Genomic DNA, 23,432 nt, shown 5'->3' with positions numbered 1-23,432 from the left:
ACTCCAACTTTCCAGTACCAAAGCTGTCTTAGTTTCCCAGCTGCTAAAACAAATACCACACAATGGGTTGGCTTCGCAACTAAGGAATTTATTGGCTCACATTTCAGAGGTTAGAAGGCTGGCTTCCTCCTGGGTCAGTATCTTCTGACTGGCAGCACTGTTTGGGGTTCCTTGACTTTTGTGTCACATGGAAATACACATGGTGACATCTTCTCTCTCTTCTGGGTTCAGCTGACTTTCACCTTCTTGCTGCTTCCTATGGCTTCTCTTTCAGGGTCCAATTTCCCTTGCTTATAAGGACTCCAGCCCTATTGGAGTAAGGCCTATGCTCATTCAGTCTGAGCCTCACTTTAACTAATAACATCTTCCAGGTCCTATTGACAAATGGGTTCATACCCACAGAACTAGTGGTTGGGACCTGAATATGCCTTTTGTGGGGGGGGCAGGACTCAATCCCCAACAACTTAATAAAGCTGAGAGGGAAACAGTTGAGTTTCTTTGCAAATTGCTCCTGAATGCCTGAAAACAAGACAATTTTACCATTAAAATGACTGGAAAAGGCTATGAGGTCTGGCTGACACGTCATTGGGACAGGGACAGGTGGACAGACCAGGCAGGTTTGAATCCAGTGGGAGAAGAACGGAGTTGTTTTCAACAGTACCCAAAAGATCAGCTCAATTTAATAAACAAGATTGACTCATTTCTCCCTCATCCCAATCACATCCTGTTCTAGTTTGCTTCCTGCCAGAATGTAATATACCAGAAATGGAACGAGCTTTTAAAAAGGGGAATATAATAAGTTGTAAGTTTACAGTTCTAAGGCTGAGAAAATGTCCCAATTAAAACAAGTCTATAGAAATATCCAATCTAAGTCATCTAGGGAAAGATACCTTGGTTCAAGAAGGGCAATGAAGTTCAGGGTTTCTCTTTTAAGTGAGAAGGCACATGGCGAACACAGTCAGGGTTTTTCATCTGGAAAGGTATGTGGTGAACAAGGTGCCATCTGCTAGCTTTCTCTCCTCATTTCCTGTTTCATGAAGCTTCCTGAGATGCATTTTTCTTCTTCATCTCCAAAAGTCACTGGCTGGTAGACTCTCTGCTTTGTGGTTCTGGCGTTCTCCATTGTGGCTTTCTTGTGGCTGTCGTACTTCTCTGCTCTTTCTGAATCTCTCTTTCTCCAAAATGTTTCCTCTTTTATACCCACCTGAATGGGTGGAGACATATCTCCACCTAATCCATCTTAACAATTACTTTTGATTGAGTCACATCTCCAGGGAGATGATCTGATTAGTTTCAAACATATAGTATTGAATAGGGATTAGAAGAAATGGCTGCCTTTACAAAATGGGATTAGGATTAAAACATGGCTTTTCTAGGATACATACATCCTTTCAAACTGCACACATCCAAAAGCAAGTCTGTGCTCAAACTCCTAAAAACAGCCATAATCCATCCATTTTTTTCTTCTCCACTGGTCCTAACCTGGTCTAAGTCCACCCTCTCCTGCTTGAAGAGACAGAATGGCTCTCTAACTGCTCCCTTACTTCCATCTTTATGTACTTGTGAGCCATTCTCTAAGCAGCGGCCAGACCAAAGTTGAAAATAGGACTGCAGTCATGTGGCTTCCCTTCTGTTTTCCTCCATATCACCATGGCCTTCAAGGTTTTCCATAACCAACATCAGCTTTTATGTCACTATACTAGTTCCCCTTGCCAGAGTACTTGTCCCAAAACCTCTGAATGGCAAACTTCCCTCTATCAACCAGGCCTCAGTAGAAAAATCACCTACTCTGGGAGGCCAGTTGAAACAGTACTTCAGCTCCTAAGCACCCTCTTTGCTCTGGTTGGTGATGATGAAAGGATCCCGATACAAGTTTCTTCTTTGCCAGATGGCACAGCTTTGGCCCTGTCAGCAGAAAGCGCTGTAGGGACATACAAGAAGATGAGGTCTCTTTTTTCTTTTCTTTTCTTTTTTTATTTATTTATTTTGGGGTGCATGGTCTAGGAAGCGAACCTGGGTCTCGCACATAGAAGGTGAGCATTCTACCACTGAACCACCCATGCGACCTCCTTGAAGACAGGTCTTGCTTCTACTGGGCAGGTAGCTCTATGTCTGTGGTGTGGGTGGCTTCCTGCTGCCAGCCTGCCTGCAGCACCTTGGCACCCTCCTCTGTGGACCCCAAGAGCCATGGTCACATCCTCTCCAGGCTCTATGGACCTAAGTGCAGGTAGGGCCCTTATCCAACTCTGTCCTTCCATTGAACACTTTCTCAGAGTCGCAGATAGCATCTGCCCCCTAGATCTGTAATGACTGAATTTTTTAGACTTTCTTCCACATATCAGGGTAGTTGATCCCTGATACTAGTTAATATTTTTTTATTAAAATTTCTCTGTTCCAATTATGAGTGTTTTTTGGGCTCTGTTGAAAGCGCATACCTTAACCACACTGGTTAAATGCCACTATATCAGAAACTACTTTCTGAAATCCTGGTGCATTACTCCTTTCCAGACAGTTTCCAGCACTGAAACAGAAACTCTCATAAGAGCAGGAACCTTTTCTGACCTGCTCGGTGTGGCACCTGCATTTATAGTGATTCCTGGCACACAGACTGAAAACTGTCTGATAATGTCTAAACAGCAATCAAAAACCTTGAAATTTAACATTTCCTGGTGACAAGAAGTAAAGCCTTTAAAAATTAGTAGCATGATCACTGCAAATTAAATCCTTAAATGTGTCACCTTTTAGTATTCATCTTATACAGATTTAATCTCAGTTCTTGTAGTCTTTCTGTCCAGAACAAGTTAGGAAAAAAAAAACAAAACTCAGCATATAAACAGTGTAATATCACAATGTCCAACATTCATTAGCAAAACAAAGCAAGAGGAAAACATAATTCACAACCATGAAAAAACCAATCAATAAAAACAGACCCTCAAACTATAGAGATGATGCAACTAACAGGCAAGAATCTAAAAACTCTGATTATAAATAAAAATTCCACATTATATTCAAGAAATTAGAAGAAAATAAACACGGCAAGGAAAGAAACTGATTTTTTAAAAAAAAGGCAAGGAAATAGAACTTCTAGAGGTGAAAATTAAAATACCTGAAAAGAACAGAATTAAGAATAGATTAGACAGAGTAGGACATCAACAAATTTGAAGACGAGGAACAAAAAATAATCCAAACTAAAGCATAGAGAAAAACAAGGTTGAAAAATAATAAAGCACTTGTATGGCAAAATCAAGCTGTCTGACATACAGACAATGATGTTCTAGAAGGAAAGGGAAGGTAAAGGAAGAAATAGCTGCAAGTTCACAAATCAGGTGAAAACTGATATAGCCAAGAAGCTCTATTAATCCCAAGCATAGTAAACACATAGAAGATGACACCAAGGCAATCAGAATCACACTGCTGAAAACCAGCGATAACACGTAAATCTTAGAAGGAGACAGAGAAAAACACAAGAGTGCAAGGATATGGATGATAAAAGATTCCTCATCAGAAAAAACTGACAAAACATCTAGAATTCAACAAAAATACCTGTTAAAAATAAAGGCAAAATAAGAGCTTTGAAGTCTACTGCACTACAAGAACTGTAAAAGCTCTGGTGCTGAGGAGCAGGACAGAAGGGGCAGAGGAGGGTCTGCGGAGGAGGGAAAAAGACCACCAGCCATGGAAAGGGGCAGGTAAGGAGCAGAGGCTTGTTTTCTCATTTAAACAATATTTTTTATAAGACAATTAATGACTTAAAGTAAAACAATAATAATAATAAAAAGGTGCAGTGAGGTTAATAACATATATAACATCACTACAGATACTCTGAAGATTAAAAAGATTAGAGTATTATGAACCTTATGCCAATACATCTGACAACGAAGATGAAATAGGCCAATTCATTTAGACACAAGTGAACAAGGTGGAAGCGTCCAGGGAAGATGGCAGAGGAGGGGGCTCCAGAACTCACTCCTCCCACCAAAACAACTATGACACAGGCACGAGCCGTATGACTATTCTGAAACCCGAGGCCAGGACATGCACAGCATCCAGGGACAAGCAGGAGACGGTACAGAACTGTAAACTGCTTTCCCCACACAGCGTCAGCCAGCGCCCATGCTCCATTCTCATGGCAGACCACCACAGAGTTCAGCCCCCACTAGGTGCTCGTGATGGAAGAGGAAGTAAAAGTCCTCTTTCCCAAGAACAGGGGTATACACTAGTAATCACCAATTAAGCTTTTGATTAACAAATCTGGACCAGGCACGAGGGCAGCTGTGGCTTCCACTTGCCCCGGGACAAAGGCAGCAGGAGCCACTATTTTGAACCTCCCTGAAAAGGAGCAGAGGCGATAGCGACTTTCGACGAAGAGCCTCCAAAGGGATGTGGGGAACAGTGAACTGAAGGGCTGCATTTTCTAGGCAGGTCAGAAAGCTCAGCTTTGGGGAGCCATCGGGGAAGCTTTGGTATCCTTCCTGACTCCCTTTTCCGAGGTCACCATGGAGCCGGTTTGCTCGCATTGTGGGTTCCTGGCTCTATTTCAGACGGAACTTGGAAAGTCCTCCCCATGGTTACCCTCCTTCCAGATTTTGCCCCCCAGACAAAAACAGACAATGAATGGAGTAATAAAACTAGACAATCTGGGTCCCCTGGGAAACAGACAGGACAAGCAAACTCCTGTGAATACGGGAATCTGAAAACAGTAACAAGCCGAAGTCCAGAGGGCACAGAACAACAGGGAAAACCATACACAGTGCATTCACCTTGGGCTCCTCCTCCTGGTAGGAAGGCAAAAGCTCAGGAAAATCTGTCTTATAATGAGCTGGTTATAACCAGGAAACAGACATTGCAGGGAGTAAATCTCAGAGTTAACATTTAAAATATTAAAATGTACAGTGTGCAACAAAATTACAAGACAAATAAAGAAAAAGGAAAAGATGGCCCATCCAAAGGAAAAGGATAAAAATAAACACAAAAGCAGAATGTGGACATATACAATAAAGCTTTTTAAAAAATGATTTTAAAATGTTTAAGGAGATTACGGAAAGCAGAGAAGAAGAACTACAGGATATCAGGAAAACAATGAATGAACAATATGAGAGTCTAAGTAAAAGACAAACATTTTAAAAAGGAACCAAAAAGAACTACCAGTGTTCAAGACAACAATAACTGAAATGAAAAATGTCCCGGAGGATTTCAAAAGTAGACTGGATTGGGTCTCGTAACTATAAAGCCTATTCCTGCAAAGGAGGCCAAAATTAGGCTGAACAGTCACCCCTAGAGAACCTCTTTTGTTGCTCAGATGAGGCCTCTCTCTCTCTAAGCCAACTTGGCAGGCGAACTCACTGCCCTCCCCACTACATGGGAAATGACTCCCAGGGGTGCAAATCTCTCTGGCAACAGGGGACATGACTCCTGGGGATGAGCTGGGACCTGGCACTGTGGTACTGAGAAAGCCTTCTAGACTTAAATGGCAAAAAAGAACTGAGTCAAAACAAAGTTTCAGAGGCTGAGAGATTTCAAACAGACGTAAGAGGTTTTCCTGGAGGGTATTCTCATGCATTATATAAATATCCCTTTTTAGTTTATGGCATATTGGAGTGGCTGAAGGGAAGTATCTGGAACAGCTGAACTGTGTTCCACCAGCCTTGATTCCTGAAGATGACTATATATGATATAGTTTCTACAATGTGACTGTGTAATTGCAAAAATCTTGTGGCTGACACTTCCTTTATCCAGGGTATGGACAGATGCGTTAAAAAAAAAGGGGGGGGCAAAAATAAATAAGTAATGGAGGGGGACAAGAGGTGAAAAAAAATTGGGTAGATTGGAATACTACTGGTCAAGGAGTGGAAAGAGTAGGAAGTGTGGGATGTATGACTTTTTCTTCCTTTTATTTCTTTTTCTAGAGTAATGCAAATGTTCTAAGAATGATCATGGTGATGAATACAGCATAATGTGATGATGCCGTGAGCCAATGATTGTATATTTTGGATGGATTGTGTGTGTGTGTGAAGAAGTTGCAATAAAAATATTTTTTAAAAAAGCAGATTGGAGCTGGCAGAAGAAAGAATCAATGAACTTGAAGATAAGACATGTGAAATGAGTCCAGCTGGGGAGAAAAAAGAAAGAATAAATATTAAAAGAGAAAACAGCCCAAGGCAGCTATGGGACACCATCAAGTATATCAATATATACCTTACAGGACTCCTAGAAGGAGAAGACAGAGAAAATCGGGGAAGAGGAATAGTCAAATAAGGGATGACAGAGAACTTCTGAAAGGAAGTCAAATAAGACTAAGTGTGATTATTCATCAGACGACACAGAGGTGAGAAGGTACGGTTACAATATACTTAAGATACTGAAAGAGAAAAACCTCCAGCCAAGCACTCCCTATCCAGCAAAGCTGATCTTCAAAATTGAGGGAGAGTTTAAAATATCTATGGATAAAGAGAAGATGAGGGAACTGGTTACTAAGAGGCCAGCACTACAAGAACTACTAAAGGGAGAGCAGTGGGCTGAAAAGAAAAAGCAAAAGAGAAAGAGGTCTGGAAGAGGGTACAGAATTGAAGAGTGTTAGCAAGAGTAACTTAAAGGATAAAAAGAGAGGGCTGACAAAAAAGAAATAAAGGTTTTTTGAGTTAGTCAACACAAAATACTGGAAAAGGGCTGGACCCAAGTAAAGAGGGCACATACAACCTAAAGATAAACAGAGCCATGTACCAATTAAAGCTTCCGATTGACAAACCTGTTCATACATCCCAGGAAAGTCCAGAGGATACATCTTTACTAGAACTGTGAGAAATAAATTTGTGAGACTAGCTCCATCATTCCTGAAGAGCTCTGTAGTCGCCCTTCTCTGTAGGTCAGATGTTACTGTGGGAACTGCTGTCACTGAGCTGGAATCCTTAAAAACAATGGGGATGATCAGATCCCGAGTTGGCAGAAGCCAGGTGGCAGAACTTAAACACCAAAGACAAGGTGGACATGGCTATCATAATGGATAGCAGACTCAAAGGAGGAGTCAAAATAATCTGACTCACAGAAAATCGTGGTGTGGCTAGTAGATCATGGGGTACCCAGAAGTAAAATAGATGGGGAGCCTAAATTCTTATTTCATCTGTATAAGCAGACGAGTTCTAGGACATGTGAACAAAAGTCTAACTTAAATTACATAAACAGAGAGTCACAGCCCCATAATCAATTTCCAGACTTGAGACAATCTATAGACCCAGAGCCCCTTGAATGAGGGGAAGGCCATAACCCCTTGAAGTTAGGACCCTGTTATGTTGCCCCAAATTTGCACTGTTAATCTTCCTTACAGCCTTCCCCAAGGACACCTACAGCCTTTTACCAGAGTAACTGTGCACTGGGGTGAAAGAAATGATCAGATATTTCAGGGATTATTAGATACTGGCTCACTTTCAACCTACGTTTATCCTTGGGTCTAAGATGTGTTTCCTGTAGACAGCATATAGATGGGTCCTGTTTTTTTTATCTATTCTGCCAGTCTATGTGTTTTGATTGGGGAGTTTAAGCCATTAACATTTAGTGTTATTACTCTACGGGCAGTATCTTCTTCTACCATTTCACCGTTTGGATTTTATATGTCATATCTCATTTTTTTTCTTTTTACCTTTACTGATAGTCTTCATTTCTACACTCTTCTCCACACCTCTCTCTCCTGTCTTTTCTTATCTGTCTCTAGTGCTCCCTTTAGTATTTCTTGCAGAACTGGTCTCTTGGTCACAAATCCTTTCAGTGAATTTTTGTCTGAAAATGTTTTAATTTCCCCCTCATTTTTGAAGGACAGTTTTGCTGGATAGAGAATTCTTGGTTGGCGGTTTTTCTCTTTTAATATCTTAAATATATCATCCCACTGTCTTCTTGCCTCCATGGTTTCTGCTGAGAAATCTATGCATAGTCTTATTGGACTTCCCTTGTATGTGATGGATTGTTTTTCTTTTGCTGCTTTCAAGATTCTCTCTTTCTCTTTGACATCTGACATTCTGATTAGTAAGTGTCTTGGAGTACGTCTATTTGGATCTATTCTCTTTGGGGTACGCTGCACTTCTTGGATCCATAATTTTAAGTCTTTCATAAGAGTTGGGAAGTTTTCAGTGATAATTTCCTCCATTAGTTTTTTTCCTCCTTTTCCCTTCTCTTCTCCTTCTGGACACCCACAACACGTATATTCATGCGCTTCATACTGTCATTCAATTCCCTGAGTCCTTGCTCATATTTTTCCTTTTTTTTCCCTATATTTTCTTTTGCTTGTTGGATTTCAGATGTCCCGTCCTCCAGTTCACTAATCCTATCTTCTGCCTCTTGAAATCTGACATTGTAGGTTTCTACTGTTTTCTTCATCTCTTCTACTGTAGCTTTCATTCCCATAAGTTCTGTGATTGTTTTTTTTCCAGACTTTCGATTTCTTCTTTTTGTTCATTCCTTGCCTTCTTTATATCCTCGCTCAATTCACTGATTTGATTTTTGATGAGGTTTTCCATGTCCATTCGAACATTCTGAATTAACTGTTTCAACTCCTGTATCTCATTTGAATTGTTGATGTGTTCCTGTGACTGGGCCATTTTTTCAATTTTCCTAGTGTGATCCATTATTTTTTGCTGGCATCTGGGCATTTAATTACCTGAATTAGTTTATTCTGGAGATTGTTTTCACTTTATTTTCCCCCTAGGATTTTCTTGCTGGATGACTTTGTTGTCTATCTGTTCTTTGACATTCAGTTCAGCTTATTCTAGTCCTCTAGCTCAGGTTTTGTTTCATAGATCAGAATTTTTCAGTTGCTTTTTTTGTTTCTTGCCCTGCCTGTATGGTGCCTTTCTCCCACCCCTTAGGAGGGTCTACTTAGGTATTATAGACCCCAGTCAGATTTTCCCAGACCAAACTGGTCTCCTCTCAGGAGGAAAGAGTCATCTGCATCAGTTTTCCCTGAGGGTGAGATCCAGCAGATAAAAAGGTTTTCCTATGCAGTCCCCGGACTCCGCGTTTTTCCTACCCTGCCCAGTATGTGGTGCTTTTCTGCCTACAGGTCCCACTAGCATAAGATGATGTGGTACCTTTAACTTCAGCAGACTCTCCCTGCTGGGAGTGTGATGAAGACAGAGGAGAGGATGTAGGTTGGCTTTAATCGCTTCCCTTTTCCAGACCCTGGGGTCTGAATTTGTTAAGGGAGGGATTCAACCTGAGCTGGGCCCCACTCCTCTCCTGAGGAAGGTAGTCTCCAGACAAGCTCTCAAACAAGCCTGTTTCTACCTATGCCTGGGGCAGTGGAGCCTGAGAAACCTTGCGGCTGTATCCAAAGACTAATTAAGCCATAGAAACAAAGCCACAAAAGAGAAAAAGAAAAATCCTTTTCAGAGCAGGACCCCATTCTTCAGGTTTGCCAATCAAGAGCTTAAGTTGGTATGTTGCTCTGGGTATCTCCAGGTCCTATGTGCCCCGTCCTTTTCTGCAGGGTCCAGATCTTTTCAGATCCAAAAAAAACCTGTTTTTTGTTGTTGGTTTTGGGGTGGTGGTTCTTTTCCTGTCAGCCCTGCCCCCTCTGCACTGGGGCAAAAACCAGCAACCTGTGCTTTTACTCAAGGTTCAGGTGAGCTTGGGGCCTATTTTTAGTAGTTGAAATTTGTTAATTAATTCCACAACTGGTGTCTGGTTGTGCTCAGCCCCTGATTCTGGTCAAGTCCCTTTCCTTTCCCCTCTGGGATGCAGCCTATGGGGGAGGGGCGCAGGCCGCCACAGCTTGGGGAACTCACAGTTCTGGGGGTGGCTCACAGCCAGTCCAGCTGGCCCAGACTGGGGTACACTGTGTGTCTGGTCACTAATGTGGCCCCAACAGTTGTTCTGTACTGTTTCTGGCTATTTATTAGCTGATCTGAAGGACAAACTAAATCCCACACCTCGCTAAGCTGCCATCTTGGCTCAGAAGTAACATTAATATCAGGAGAACCAAAACATCTCTCTGGTCCACCAGTCAGAGTAGGCATTTCTGGAGGTCAGGTGATCAATGACTTTTTAGCTCAGGTGGATGCAGTAGGTCCCCAGACCTATTCTATCTTATTTCTTCAGTTCTAGAACGCCTGTGCAGACAACAGATGGCTCCTGGAGGATGACAACGGATTATCATAATGTTAACCAATTGCAGCTGTTGTTTCAACTATGATTTGATTGCCTGAGACAATCAACACATCCCCTGGTACATGGTATGTCTCCACTGATCTGCCAAATGCTTTTTCCACAGAACCTATTAGTACGGACCACCAGAAATAGTTTGCTTTCAGCTGGCAAGGCCAACAGAATACCTTCAGTGTCCTACCTCAAGGATATATTGACTCTCCAGCCCTACGTCATAATTTTGTCTGGAGGGAGCTTGATTATTTCTCCCTTCTACAAGATATCACACTGGTCCATTACACTGATCATACATTGTTGACTGGACCTAGTGAACAAGAAGTAGCAACTACTCTAGACTTAGTGGTAAGGCTAAGGCATTTGTGCATCAGAGGATGGGAGATAAATCCAACAAAAGACAGAAGCCTTCTGCCTGAGTGAAATTTCTGGGCATCCAATGGTGTGGGGCATGTTGAGATATCCCTTGTAAGGTGAGGGATAAGTTGTTGCATCTGTCACCTCTAATGACCAAGAAGCTCCTCCCAGTGGGTGGAACTTTAAGCAGTGTGCCAGAGTTGCTATTTTGCTTGGACAGAGGACTGAGCAGAGATGCATTTGTATACTAACTCAAGGTCTGTCACTAACAGTTTGGCTGGATGGTCAGGGACTTATTGGAAAACTGGTGACAAAGAGGTCTGGGGAAAAGTTATGTGGACAGACCTTTCTGAGTGGGTAGAAAACATGAATATATTTGTGTCTCATGTGACTGCTGACCAGTGGTTGACCAACAAACAAAGGTTTAGTAATCAAATGGATAAGACAACCCATTCCTTGGATACCAAAGAGTCATCCTCTTCCCGCAGTCACTCATGTCATTGCCCGATGGGCTCATGAACAAAGTGGTCATGGTGGTAGGGATGGAGGTTATGCATGGGCTCAGCAACATGGACTTCAACTCATCAAGGCCGATCTGGCTACAGCCACTGGTGAGTGGCCAATCTACAAGGAGCAGAGACCCACACTCAGTCCCAGATACGGCACCACTTTCCAAGGTGATCAGCCTGCAACCTGCTGGCAGGTTAATTACGCTGGACCACTACCATTATGGAAGGGGCAGTGACTTGTCCTAACTGGAACTGGCACATACTCTGGATATGGGTTTTCCCTTCTTGGCCCACAATTCTGCCCAAAATACCATATATGGACTTATGAAATGCCTTATCAACCATTATGATATCCCACACAGCATTGCTTCTGATCAAGAAACCCACTTAACAGCAAAAAAAAAGTGCAGGAATGGGCACATGCTCATGGAATTCCCTGCTCTGACCATGTTCCCCTCATTGGCCAGAGGGAACTAGGTTGATAGAACAGTGGAATGGACTTTTGAAGACTCAATTACAGTACAAATTGGGAGGCATTACCTTGCAGGGCTGAGACAGTAATCTCCAGGAGGTCGCGTATTCTCTGAGTCAGCGTCCATTCTATGGTGCTGTTTCTCCTATAGTCAGGATTCATTGGTCCAGAAATCAAGGGGGTGGAAATGGGAGTGGCACCACTCATTATCACCCCTAGGGATTCACGAGAAAAAAATCTGCTGCTTGTCCCTGAGACCTTAAGCTCTGCTGTATACAGGTCTTTGTATCAAAAAGAGGAGACACAACAATGATTCCATTGAACTAGAAGCTAAAACTGCCACCTGGCCACTTTGGGCTTCTCATGCCTCTGAATCAACAGGGGATGTACTGGCTGGGGTGACTGATCCTGAGGAAATATCAAGAGGAAATGTGACTGCAACTACACAAAGTAAAGAAGAGTTTTCTTGAATATAGGAGATCCTCTATGGCATCTCTCACTACTAACTTACCCGGTGATTAAAATCAATGGAAAACTGCAACAATGTAATTGAGACAGGGCAACCAATGGCCCAGTAACTTCAGAAATAAAGGTTTGGGTCACTCTACCAGGCAAAGAACCACGGCCAGCTGAGTGGCTTGCCAAGGGTAAATGGAGCATGGAATGGGTAGTAGAAGAAGGTAGTGAAAAATATGAACTATGACCGTGTGACCAGTTATAGAAACAAGGGCAATGATAATATGATTATTTCCTCCTTATTTTGTTATGACTATGTCTATATTTGTACATAAAGCAATATCTTCATTTTCATCTTATCCCCTTATCATATGACCTAAGTTGTATTGTTATTGTTAACATCCTAGTATTTAAGTTATAGAATGTCAAGTTTAAGAGATGAAGTACTTAAGGATTTGTACCCTATTTTGGAGAGATTTGGTGTATTTTCAATTGTACACAGGCAGCTGAGTATTGGTAGGCGAAAAATATGTCTGTTATTGTGTGTAGAGATAAATGTGGTTTAAGGTGATATGTGTAGCTGCCAAGCTGACAAGGGGTAGACTGTTATGGTTGCGTTCGTGTGTCAGCTTGGCCAGATGATAGTGCCCAATTGTCTGGTCAAGCAAGCACTGGCTAACCATTGCTGCAAGTACATTTTGTGGCTGGTTAATAAATCAGAAGGCTGATTTAATAAATCATCAGTACACTGAATGTGTTCACGGCCGATTACATCTGCAGCTGGCTAAGGGGAGTGTCTCCTACAATCAGTGATGTTTAATCAATCAGCTGAAGGTTTTAAGGCAAAGTCAGAAGAGAGAATTTATCCATTTCAGCCAGCCAGCCAGCATCTCCTGGGGATTCACTAAGACCTTCATGAGAGCTGTCAGCTCGTGACCTGCCTTGCAGAATTTGAACTTGTGCATCCCCACAGTTGTGAGAGACACCTTTATAAATATTTACAGATAACTCCTGTCCTGTTTCCCTAGAGAACCCTGGCTAATACAGCCCCCAAGCCCATTCAACTGGGACAGAACAGCCTCTTCGATAAAGGGTGTTAGGAGAACTGTATGTCCATAACCAAAGGAATGAAAGAGGACCCCTATATTTCACACTCTATATAAAAATTAACTCAAAGAGGAACAAAGGCCTAAATGTAAGAACCAGTACAATAAAACTCCTAGAAGAAAATACAGGGAAAAATCTCCAAGATCTAGTGATAAAGGACAGTTTCTTAGACTTTATACCAAAAGCACAAGCAATGAAAGAAAAAACAAATAAATGGGAACTCCTCAAAATCAAATACTTCAGTTTTTCAAAGGACTTGGTCAAAAGGGTAAAAAGGCAACTGACTCAATGGGAGAAGATATTTTGAAACCATGTATCTGATAAGAGTTTGATATGTAGAATATAAAGAAATCCTACAACTCAACAGTAAAAAGACAAACAACCCAATTTAAAAATGGGCAAAAAACATACATAGACATTCATCTAAAGAGAAAATACGGATGGCTAAAAAGCTCATGAAAAGATACTCAGTTTCACTAGCTATTAGGAAATACAAATCAAAACCACAATGAGATATCATCTCACACCTAGGATGGCTCCTATTAAACCAACAAGAAATACAAGTGGTGGAGAGGATATGGAGAAATTGGAACAACAACTCACTACTGGTGGGGATGTAAAATGGTACAGCCACTGTGGAGGACAGTTTGGTCGTCTAAGAAGCTAAGTATAAAGTTGTTTTATGACCCAGCAATCCCACTACTTGGGCTATATCTGGAAGATCTGAAAGTACAAATGTGAACAGACATTTGCAAACAGATGTTAACAGCGGCATTATTCACAATTGCCAAAGGGTGGAAATAACCCAAGTGTCCCTCAACATATGAATAGATAAACAAATGTGGTATATAGATACAATGAAATACTATTCAGCAGTAAGGACTGAAGGCTGGAAGCATGCTACAACATGGATAAGCCTTGAGGACATTATGTTAAGTGAAATAAGTCAGACACAAAAGGACAATATCATATGATCTCACTGATATGAACTAATTATAATATGCATTCCCACAGATATAAAATATAAAATACACATTACCAGGATAAAGAATGAGGCCAAAGAAGAAGGAGCAGTTGCTTAATATGTGAAGAATGTTTAACCAGGTTGAACTTAAAAACATCTAGAAACTAACAGAGGTGAAGATAGCATGTCAATGTGAGAATAATTAATAGTACTGAATGAACAGTGCTAAGGTGTATGAATGTGGTGGAAAGAAGTTTAAAATATTGTATGTCACCCAAAGGAAAGCTGGAGGCTAAAACATGGGAATAGGTAACACAGTGACTCTTGTAGTAGACAAGGTGCATGATTAACTACACAAATATATAAAAGTTCTTTCAGGAATGAACAAAGGTACAATACTATTACACGGAGTTAATAATACGGGGTTTATGTGGGGAAATGTACCTATTGTAAATTACGGACTATAATTAATAACAATATTTTAATATTTTTTCATCAACAGTAACAAATGTACTACAACAAAAAAAGGGGAGTGTGGGGGGGAATAAAGGGTATGGGAAGATTTGAGGTGTTTTTTGTTTGTTTTTTTTTTAATTTTTCTTTTCTGAAGTAATGAAAACGTCCTACAATCAATCATGGGGTTGTATGCACAACTATGTGATGATACTGTGAACCACTAATTGTATACTTTAGATGGTTTATATGGCAATAAAACTGTATTAAAAAAAAAAAAAAAGGATAACCCCTCATGGTCCAGTGTGGACTACTCCAGAAATGTAAGGTTCATTCAACATTCCAAAAATCATCATTAATTTATGAATAAATTCAAATAGAAAAACCACCAAACCACCTCAGCAGGTACAGGAAAAAGAATTTGGCAAAATTAAATATCTATTTGTGACAGAAAACTCTAAAACTAAAAATAGAAGTGAACACCCTCCACCCGACAGCTAACATAATACATAATGGTGAAAGAACAAATGCTTTTCTCCAAGGTAGGGAACATGAGAAGGAGGTCTGCTCATGCCACTCCTACTCACTATGCTACCAGAGGTCACAGATGATGGAACAAGGCAAGAGGAATAAAAAGCACACAGATTGGAAGCAAAGAAATAATTTCTTTGCTGACGATGTGATCACCTCTTAAGAAAATTCTAAATTGACCAAAAGAACACTAGAATTAATAAATGAGTTTTCACAGAACATAAAGAAAAGGTACAAAAATCAACTTTATTTCTATATACTAGCAACGAACAATTGGATAATAAAATATTTGGACATACCGGATCCAAGATGGCGTCTTAGTAAGGTACATGCGTCTTAGTTCCTCCGACTCCAAATCAACTAACAGGTGAACAGAAACAGTACAAAACAACTCCCGGGGCTACAGCAGGGAATGGACACACAGCGTAACCAAGTCTGGGCTGGCTAGTCTGACTGCGAAACTCAGCTGCGGTGAGTGAGATCCCCGAGTGGCGGGCGATTTCCCGAGCAGCCGCAGCTGCGGCGGTCCGAGCTAATCCCTCCCTCCTTCCGGGGCTGGCTGAGAGACTCGGAGAGACAAGCTTCCCAGCCAAGGCGGCCGGCGCCACACTTTTGCGGGCGGCTTCGAGTCCGCGACTACAAGTCTCGGATCAGAGGGCTATCCAAAGTCTGGGCTGGCAAATCTGATTCCGAGTCTTGGCTGCGGCGAGACCCCCGAGCGGCCTCAGCTGCGGCGAGACCCCCGAGCGGCCTCAGCTGCGGCGGTCCGAGCTAATCCCTCCCTCCTTCCAGGGCTGGCTGAGAGACTCGGAGAGACAAGCTTCCCAACCAAGGCTGCCGGCGCCACACTTTTGCGGGCGGCTTCGAGTCCGCGACTACAAGTCTCGGATCAGAGGGCTATCCAAAGTCTGGGCTGGCAAGTCTGATTCCGAGTCTTGGATGCGGCGAGACCCCCGAGCGGCCGCAGCTGCGGCGGTCCGAGCTAATCCCTCCCTCCTTCCGGGGCTGGCTGAGAGACTCGGAGAGACAAGCTTCCCAGCCAAGGCGGCTGGCGCCACACTTTTGCGGGCGGCTTCGAGTCCGCGACTACAAGTCTCGGATCAGAGGGCTATCCAAAGTCTGGGCTGGCAAGTCTGATTGCGAGACGTGGCTGCGGCGAGACCCCCGAGCGGCCGCAGCTGCGGCGGTCCGAACTAATCCCTCCCTCCTTCCCGGGCCGGCTGAGAGTATCGGAGAAGTAAGTTCCCCAAGCCGAGGCAGGCGGCGCCCTTCTTTTGCGGGCGGCTTCGAGTCTCGGCTTTAAGTCCGCGGCTACGAGTCCCGGATCAGAGGGCTATCCAAAGTCTGGGCTGGCTAGACTGACTGCGAGACTCGGCTGCAGTGAGACCCCCGAGCGGTGTGCGATCTCCCGATCAGCGGCAGCTGCGGTGGTCCGAGCTACTCCCTCCCCCCTTTCCGGGCCGGCTGAGAGTATTGGAGAAGCAAGTTTCCCAAGCCGAGGCAGGTGGCACCCCTCTTTTGCGGGCGGCTTCGAGTCTCTGCTTCGAGTCCGCGGATACGAGTCTCAGATAGGAGGGCTATCCAAGCCGCGGAAGCCCCCCCCCACGGGAGGCTTCCTGGTCCGGTGGGGAATCCCCCAGGCCCGCTGCGGCCCGCAACCAGCCACAGGGTCCCCTCAAGCCGCGGCAGCTGACGCCCCCACCACGCGCGGCCCCTGAACCAACGGAGAGATTTGGATCCGAAAGCCCCAGGCCACGGAGATCGGTGACTGGGGGAGACCCATTCCAAACACTTGAGAAAAACGTGTGCCACGTGCGCCACGTACTGGGCAAGATAAGAAAAACAGATCCCAGAGATTTCACAGAAAAATCTTACAACCTTGCTGGGTTCAACACCCAGAGAAATCTGAATAAATGCCCAGACGCCAGCAGCAGAAGATAACTGTCCACGCTCAAAAGATTGAGAATATGGCCCAGTCAAAGGAACAAACCTATAGCTCAAATGAGACACAAGAGCTGAGACAACTAATCCTGAATATACGAACAGAAATGGAAAACCTCTTCAAAAATGAAATCGATAAATTGAGGGAGGACATGAAGAGGACATGGGCTGAACATAAAGAAGAAATAGAAAAACTGAAAAAACAAATCGCAGAACTTATGGAAGTGAAGGATAAAGTAGCAAACATAGAAAAAATAATGGATAGTTACAATGATAGATTTAAAGAGACAGAAGATAGAATTAGTGATTTGGAGGATGGAACATCTGAATTCCAAAAAGAAACAGAAACTATAGGGAAAAGAATGGAGAAATTTGAACAGGGTATCAGGGAACTCAAGGACAATATGAACCGCACAAATATACGTGTTGTGGGTGTCCCAGAAGGAGAAGAGAAGGGAAAAGGAGGAGAAAAACTAATGGAAGAAATTTTCACTGAAAATTTCCCAACTCTTATGAAAGACCTAAAATTACAGATCCAAGAAGTGCAGCGCACCCCAAAGAGATTAGACCCAAATAGGCGTTCTCCAAGAGACTTACTAGTTAGAATGTCAGAGGTCAATGAGAAAGAGAGGATCTTGAAAGCAGCAAGAGAAAAACAATCCATCACATACAAGGGAAACCCAATAAGACTATGTGTAGATTTCTCAGCAGAAACCATGGAAGCTAGAAGACAGTGGGATGATATATTTAAAATACTAAAAGAGAAAAACTGCCAACCAAGACTCCTATATCCAGCAAAATTATCCTTCAAAAATGAGGGAGAAATTAAAACATTCTCAGACAAAAAGTCACTGAAAGAATTTGTGACCAAGAGACCAGCTCTGCAAGAAATACTAAAGGCAGCATTAGAGTCAGATACAAAAAGACAGAAGAGAGAGATATGGAAAAGAGTGTAGAAAGAAGGAAAATCAGATATGATATATATAATACAAAAGGCAAAATGGCAGAGGAAAATATTATCCAAACAGTAATAACACTAAATGTCAATGGACTGAATTCCCCAATCAAAAGACATAGATTGGCAGAATGGATTGAAAAACAGGATCCTTCTATATGCTGTCTACAGGAAACACATCTTAGACCCAAAGATAAACATAGGTTGAAAGTGAAAGGTTGGGAAAAGATATTTCATGCAAATAACAACCAGAAAACAGCAGGAGTGGCTATACTAATATCCAACAAATTAGACTTCAAATGTAAAACAGTTAAAAGAGACAAAGAAGGACACTATATACTAATAAAAGGAACAATTAAACAAGAAGACATAACAATCATAAATATTTACGCACCGAACCAGAATGCCCCAAAATACGTGAGGAATACACTGCAAACACTGAAAAGGGAAATAGACTCATATACTATAATAGTTGGAGACTTCAACTCACCACTCTCATCAAGGGACAGAACATCTAGACAGAAGATCAACAAAGAAATAGAGAATCTGAATATTACTATAAATGAACTAGACTTAATAGACATTTATAGGACATTACATCCCACAACAGCAGGATACACCTTTTTCTCAAGTGCTCATGGATCATTCTCAAAGATAGACCATATGCTGGGTCACAAAGCAAGTCTTAACAAATTTAAAAAGATTGAAATCTTACACAACACTTTCTCGGACCATAAAGGAATGATGTTGGAAATCAATAATAGGCAGAGTGCCAGAAAATTCACAAATACGTGGAGGCTCAACAACACACTCCTAAACAATGAGTGGGTCAAAGAAGAAATTGCTAGAGAAATTAGCAAATACCTCGAGGCGAATGAAAATGAAAACACAACATATCAAAACTTATGGGACGCAGCAAAGGCAGTGCTAAGAGGGAAATTTATTGCTCTAAATGCCTATATCAGAAAAGAAGAAAAGGCAAAAATTCAGGAATTAACTATCCATTCGGAAGAACTGGAGAAAGAACAGCAAGCTAACCCCAAAGCAAGCAAAAGGAAAGAAATAACAAAGATTAGAGCACAAATAAATGAAATTGAAAACATGAAAACAATAGAGAAAATCAATAAGGCCAGAAGTTGGTTCTATGAGAAAATCAATAAGATTGATGGGCCCTTAGCAAGATTGACAAAAAGAAGAAGAGAGAGGATGCAAATAAATAAGATCAGAAATGGAAGAGGAGACATAACTACTGACCTCACAGAAATAAAGGAGGTAATAACAGGATACTATGAACAACTTTACGCTAATAAATACAACAATTTAGAGGAAATGGACGGGTTCCTGGAAAGACATGAACAACCAACTCTGACTCAAGAAGAGATAGATGATCTCAACAAACCAATCACAAGTAAAGAAATCGAAGTAGTCATTCAAAAGCTTCCTAAAAAGAAAAGTCCAGGACCAGACGGCTTCACATGTGAATTTTATCAAACATTCCAGAAAGAATTAGTACCAACTCTCCTCAAACTCTTCAAAAAAATCGAAGTGGAGGGAAAACTACCTAACTCATTCTATGAAGCCAACATTACCCTCATACCAAAACCAGGCAAAGATATTACAAGAAAAGAAAACTACAGGCCGATCTCTCTAATGAATATTGATGCAAAAATCCTCAATAAAATTCTAGCAAATCGTATCCAACAACACATTAAAAGAATTACACATCATGACCAAGTAGGATTCATCCCAGGTATGCAAGGATGGTTCAACATAAGAAAATCAATTAATGTAATACACCATATCAACAAATTAAAGCAGAAAAATCACATGATCATCTCAATTGATGCAGAGAAGGCATTTGACAAGATTCAACATCCTTTCCTGTTGAAAACACTTCAAAGGATAGGAATACAAGGGAACTTCCTTAAAATGATAGAGGGAATATATGAAAAACCCACAGCTAATATCATCCTTAATGGGGAAAAATTGAAAACGTTCCCCCTAAGTTCAGGAACAAGACAAGGATGTCCACTATCACCACTATTATTCAACATTGTGTTGGAGGTTCTAGCCAGAGCAATTAGACAAGAAAAAGAAATACAAGGCATCAAAATTGGAAAGGAAGAAGTAAAACTATCACTGTTTGCAGACGATATGATACTATATGTTGAAAACTCGGAAAAATCCACAACAAAACTACTAGAGCTAATAAATGAGTACAGCAAAGTAGCAGGTTACAAGATCAACATTCAAAAATCTGTAGCATTTCTATACACTAGCAATGAACAAGCAGAGGGGGAAATCAAGAAACGAATCCCATTTACAATTGCAACTAAAAGAATAAAATACCTAGGAATAAATTTAACTAAAGAGACAAAAGACCTATACAAAGAAAACTACAAAAAACTGCTAAAAGAAATCACAGAAGACCTAAACAGATGGAAGGGCATACCGTGTTCATGGATTGGAAGACTAAATATAGTTAAGATGTCAATCCTACCTAAATTGATTTACAGATTCAATGCAATACCAATCAAAATCCCAACAACTTATTTTTCAGAAATAGAAAAACCAATAAGCAAATTTATCTGGAAGGGCAGGGTGCCCCGAATTGCTAAAAACATCTTGAGGAAAAAAAACGAAGCTGGAGGTCTTGCGCTGCCAGACTTTAAGGCATATTATGAAGCCACAGTGGTCAAAACAGCATGGTATTGGCATAAAGATAGATATATCGACCAATGGAATCGAATAGAGTGCTCAGATATAGACCCTCTCATCTATGAACATTTGATCTTCAATAAGGCTGTCAGGCCAACTCACCTGGGACAGAACAGTCTCTTCAATAAATGGTGCCTAGAGAACTGGATATCCATATGCAAAAGAATGAAAGAAGACCCATATCTCACACCCTATACAAAAGTTAACTCAAAATGGATCAAAGATCTAAACATTAGGTCTAAGACCATAGAACAGTTAGAGGAAAATGTAGGGAGATATCTTATGAATCTTACAATTGGAGGCGGTTTTATGGACCTTAAACCTAAAGCAAGAGTACTGAAGAAGGAAATAAATAAATGGGAACTCCTCAAAATTAAACACTTTTGTGCATCTAAGAACTTCATCAAGAAAGTAGAAAGACAGCCTACACAATGGGAGACAATATTTGGAAACGACATATCAGATAAAGGTCTAGTATCCAGAATTTATAATGAGATTGTTCAACTCAACAACAAAAAGATAGCCAACCCAATTACAAAATGGGAAAAAGACTTGAATAGACACCTCTCAGAGGAGGAAATACAGATGGCCAAAAGACACATGAAGAGATGCTCAATGTCCCTGGCCATTAGAGAAATGCAAATCAAAACCACAATGAGATATCATCTCACACCCACCAGAATGGCCATTATCAACAAAACAGAAAATGACAAGTGCTCGAGAGGATGCGGTGAAAGAGGCACACTTATCCACTGTTGGTGGGAATGTCAAATGGTGCAACCACTGTGGAAAGCAGTTTGGCGGTTCCTCAAAAAGCTGAATATAGAATTGCCATACGATCCAGCAATACCATTGCTGGGAATCTACTCAAAGGAATTAAGGGCAAAAACTCAAACAGACATTTGCACACCAATGTTTATAGCAGCGTTATTTACAATTGCAAAGAGATGGAAACAGCCAAAATGTCCATCAACAGACGAGTGGCTAAACAAACTGTGGTATATACGTACGATGGAATATTATGCAGCGTTAAGACAGGATAAACTTATGAAGCATGTAATAACATGGATGGACCTAGAAAACATTATGCTGAGTGAGTCTAGCCAAAAGCTAAAAGACAAATACTGTATGGTCCCAATGATGTGAATCGACACTCGAGAATAAACTTGGAATATGTCACTGGTAACAGAGTTCAGCAGGAGTTAGAAACAGGGTAAGATAATGGGTAATCGGAGCTGATGGAATACAGACGGTGCAATAGGGCTAGATACAAAAACTCAAAAATGGACAGTACAATAATACCTAATTGTAAAGTAATCATGTTAAAATACTGAACGAAGCTGCATCCGAGCTATAGGTTTTTGTTTTGTTTTGTTTTGTTTGTTTTGTTCTTATTATTATTACTTTTATTTTTTTTCTCTATATTAACATTCTATATCTTTTTCTGTTATAATGCTAGTTCTTCTAAACCGATGCAAATGTACTAAGAAAAGATGATCATGCATCTATGTGATGATGTTAAGAATTACTGATTGCATATGTAGAATGGTATGACGTCTAAAAAAAAAAAAAAATGGTCAGCACAATACTGCCTAATTGTAATGTAATTATCTTGGAATGCTGAATGAAGCTGCATCTGATCTATAGTTTTTTTTTGTTTGTTTGTTTTGATTTTTTTTTCTCTTATATATTTTTGTACTTTTTATTTTTACTTGTGTTTTCTCTCTGTGTTATCACTTTATTTCTTTTTCTGTTGTAGTGCTATTTCTTTCTCTAAATCGATGCATATGTACTGAGAAATGATGACCATACACCTATGTGATGATATTAAGAATTACTGATTGCATATGTAGAATGGATTGATTTCTTTTGTTTTGTTAGTTAATTTTTTTAATTAATAAAAAAAAAAATATTTGGACATACCATTTAAAAGAACAAAAAAGAAATACACCAGAAAATAAACTAAGTGCAAAGTCTGTACATTGAAAACTATACAATATTCAGAGAATTTAAAAGACCACCACGTTCATATATTAGAAAACTCAATATCATTAAGATGTCACTTCACTCCAAATTGATCCACAAATTCAACAAAATGCCAATTAAAACCTCGGCCACCTTTTCTGTAAAAATTGGCAAACTCATTCTAAAATTTATATAGAAAAATAAAGGACCTAGAGTAACCAAACATATTTTTCAATAAGAACAAAGTTGGAGGACTTCAACCACCATATTTCATGATTCGTAATAAAAGCTTCAGTAATCAAGACAGTACAGTACTGGCAAAACAACAGACATGTGGAAAGCAGACCCATACAAGTAGGGCCAACCAAGTTTTGACAAAGTTAATACAATGCAGAAAAGACTGTCTTCTCAACAAATAGTACTAGGACAATCGGCTATCTATATGGAAAAAGATGAACCTCAACCCTTATTTTACACAGATAGACATTAAATTCAAAATGGATCACAGACCTAAAAATGTAAGACCTCTAGAAGAAAATATAAGGCAAAAAAATCTTTATAACTGTATTAGCTAGGGTTCTCCAGAGAAACAGAATCAGCAGGAACTATCCGTAGATGTAAAATTTATAAAAGTGTCTCACGTAACCATGGGAACGTAGAGTCCAAGGTCTTAGGTCAGGCTGCAAACTGGTAACTACGATGAAGGTCCACAATGAACTCTCAGGAGAGGCTGGCCCTGCAACCGTGAGAATGTAAGAGTCCAAAATCCGTAGGACAGGCTGTGAAGCTGACAACTCCAATGAGGGGTCTAGACAAACACCACAGGAGAGGCTCGCCAGCTGAAGCAAGAAGAGAAACTGT

At 40.9% G+C, this 23,432-nt stretch overlaps 1 protein-coding gene across 11 annotated transcripts in view; it reads right to left on the bottom strand.

The window, feature by feature from the left end:
• The window catches only part of FAM193A (family with sequence similarity 193 member A), a 251,275-nt gene that overhangs the window by 110,207 nt on the left and 117,636 nt on the right, over positions 1 to 23,432 (bottom strand). For 2 of the 11 annotated variants that reach the window (XM_077136254.1, XM_077136253.1), the window contains exon 2: positions 11,550 to 11,626. The exons of 8 other annotated variants lie outside the window; for them this stretch is intronic. The gene's annotated coding sequence lies outside the window, so the exon portion shown is untranslated. Of the gene's footprint in view, positions 1 to 11,549; positions 11,697 to 23,432 lie in introns of all 11 variants that reach the window. One more of the 11 variants, XM_077136252.1, reaches the window with a different exon arrangement.

This window comes from Tamandua tetradactyla, chromosome 19 (genome assembly GCF_023851605.1).
Source record: "Tamandua tetradactyla isolate mTamTet1 chromosome 19, mTamTet1.pri, whole genome shotgun sequence".
Classification (NCBI taxonomy): domain Eukaryota; kingdom Metazoa; phylum Chordata; class Mammalia; order Pilosa; family Myrmecophagidae; genus Tamandua; species Tamandua tetradactyla.
Note: the sequence above shows the minus strand (reverse complement) of the source record. Positions and strands in the feature narration are given on the sequence as shown.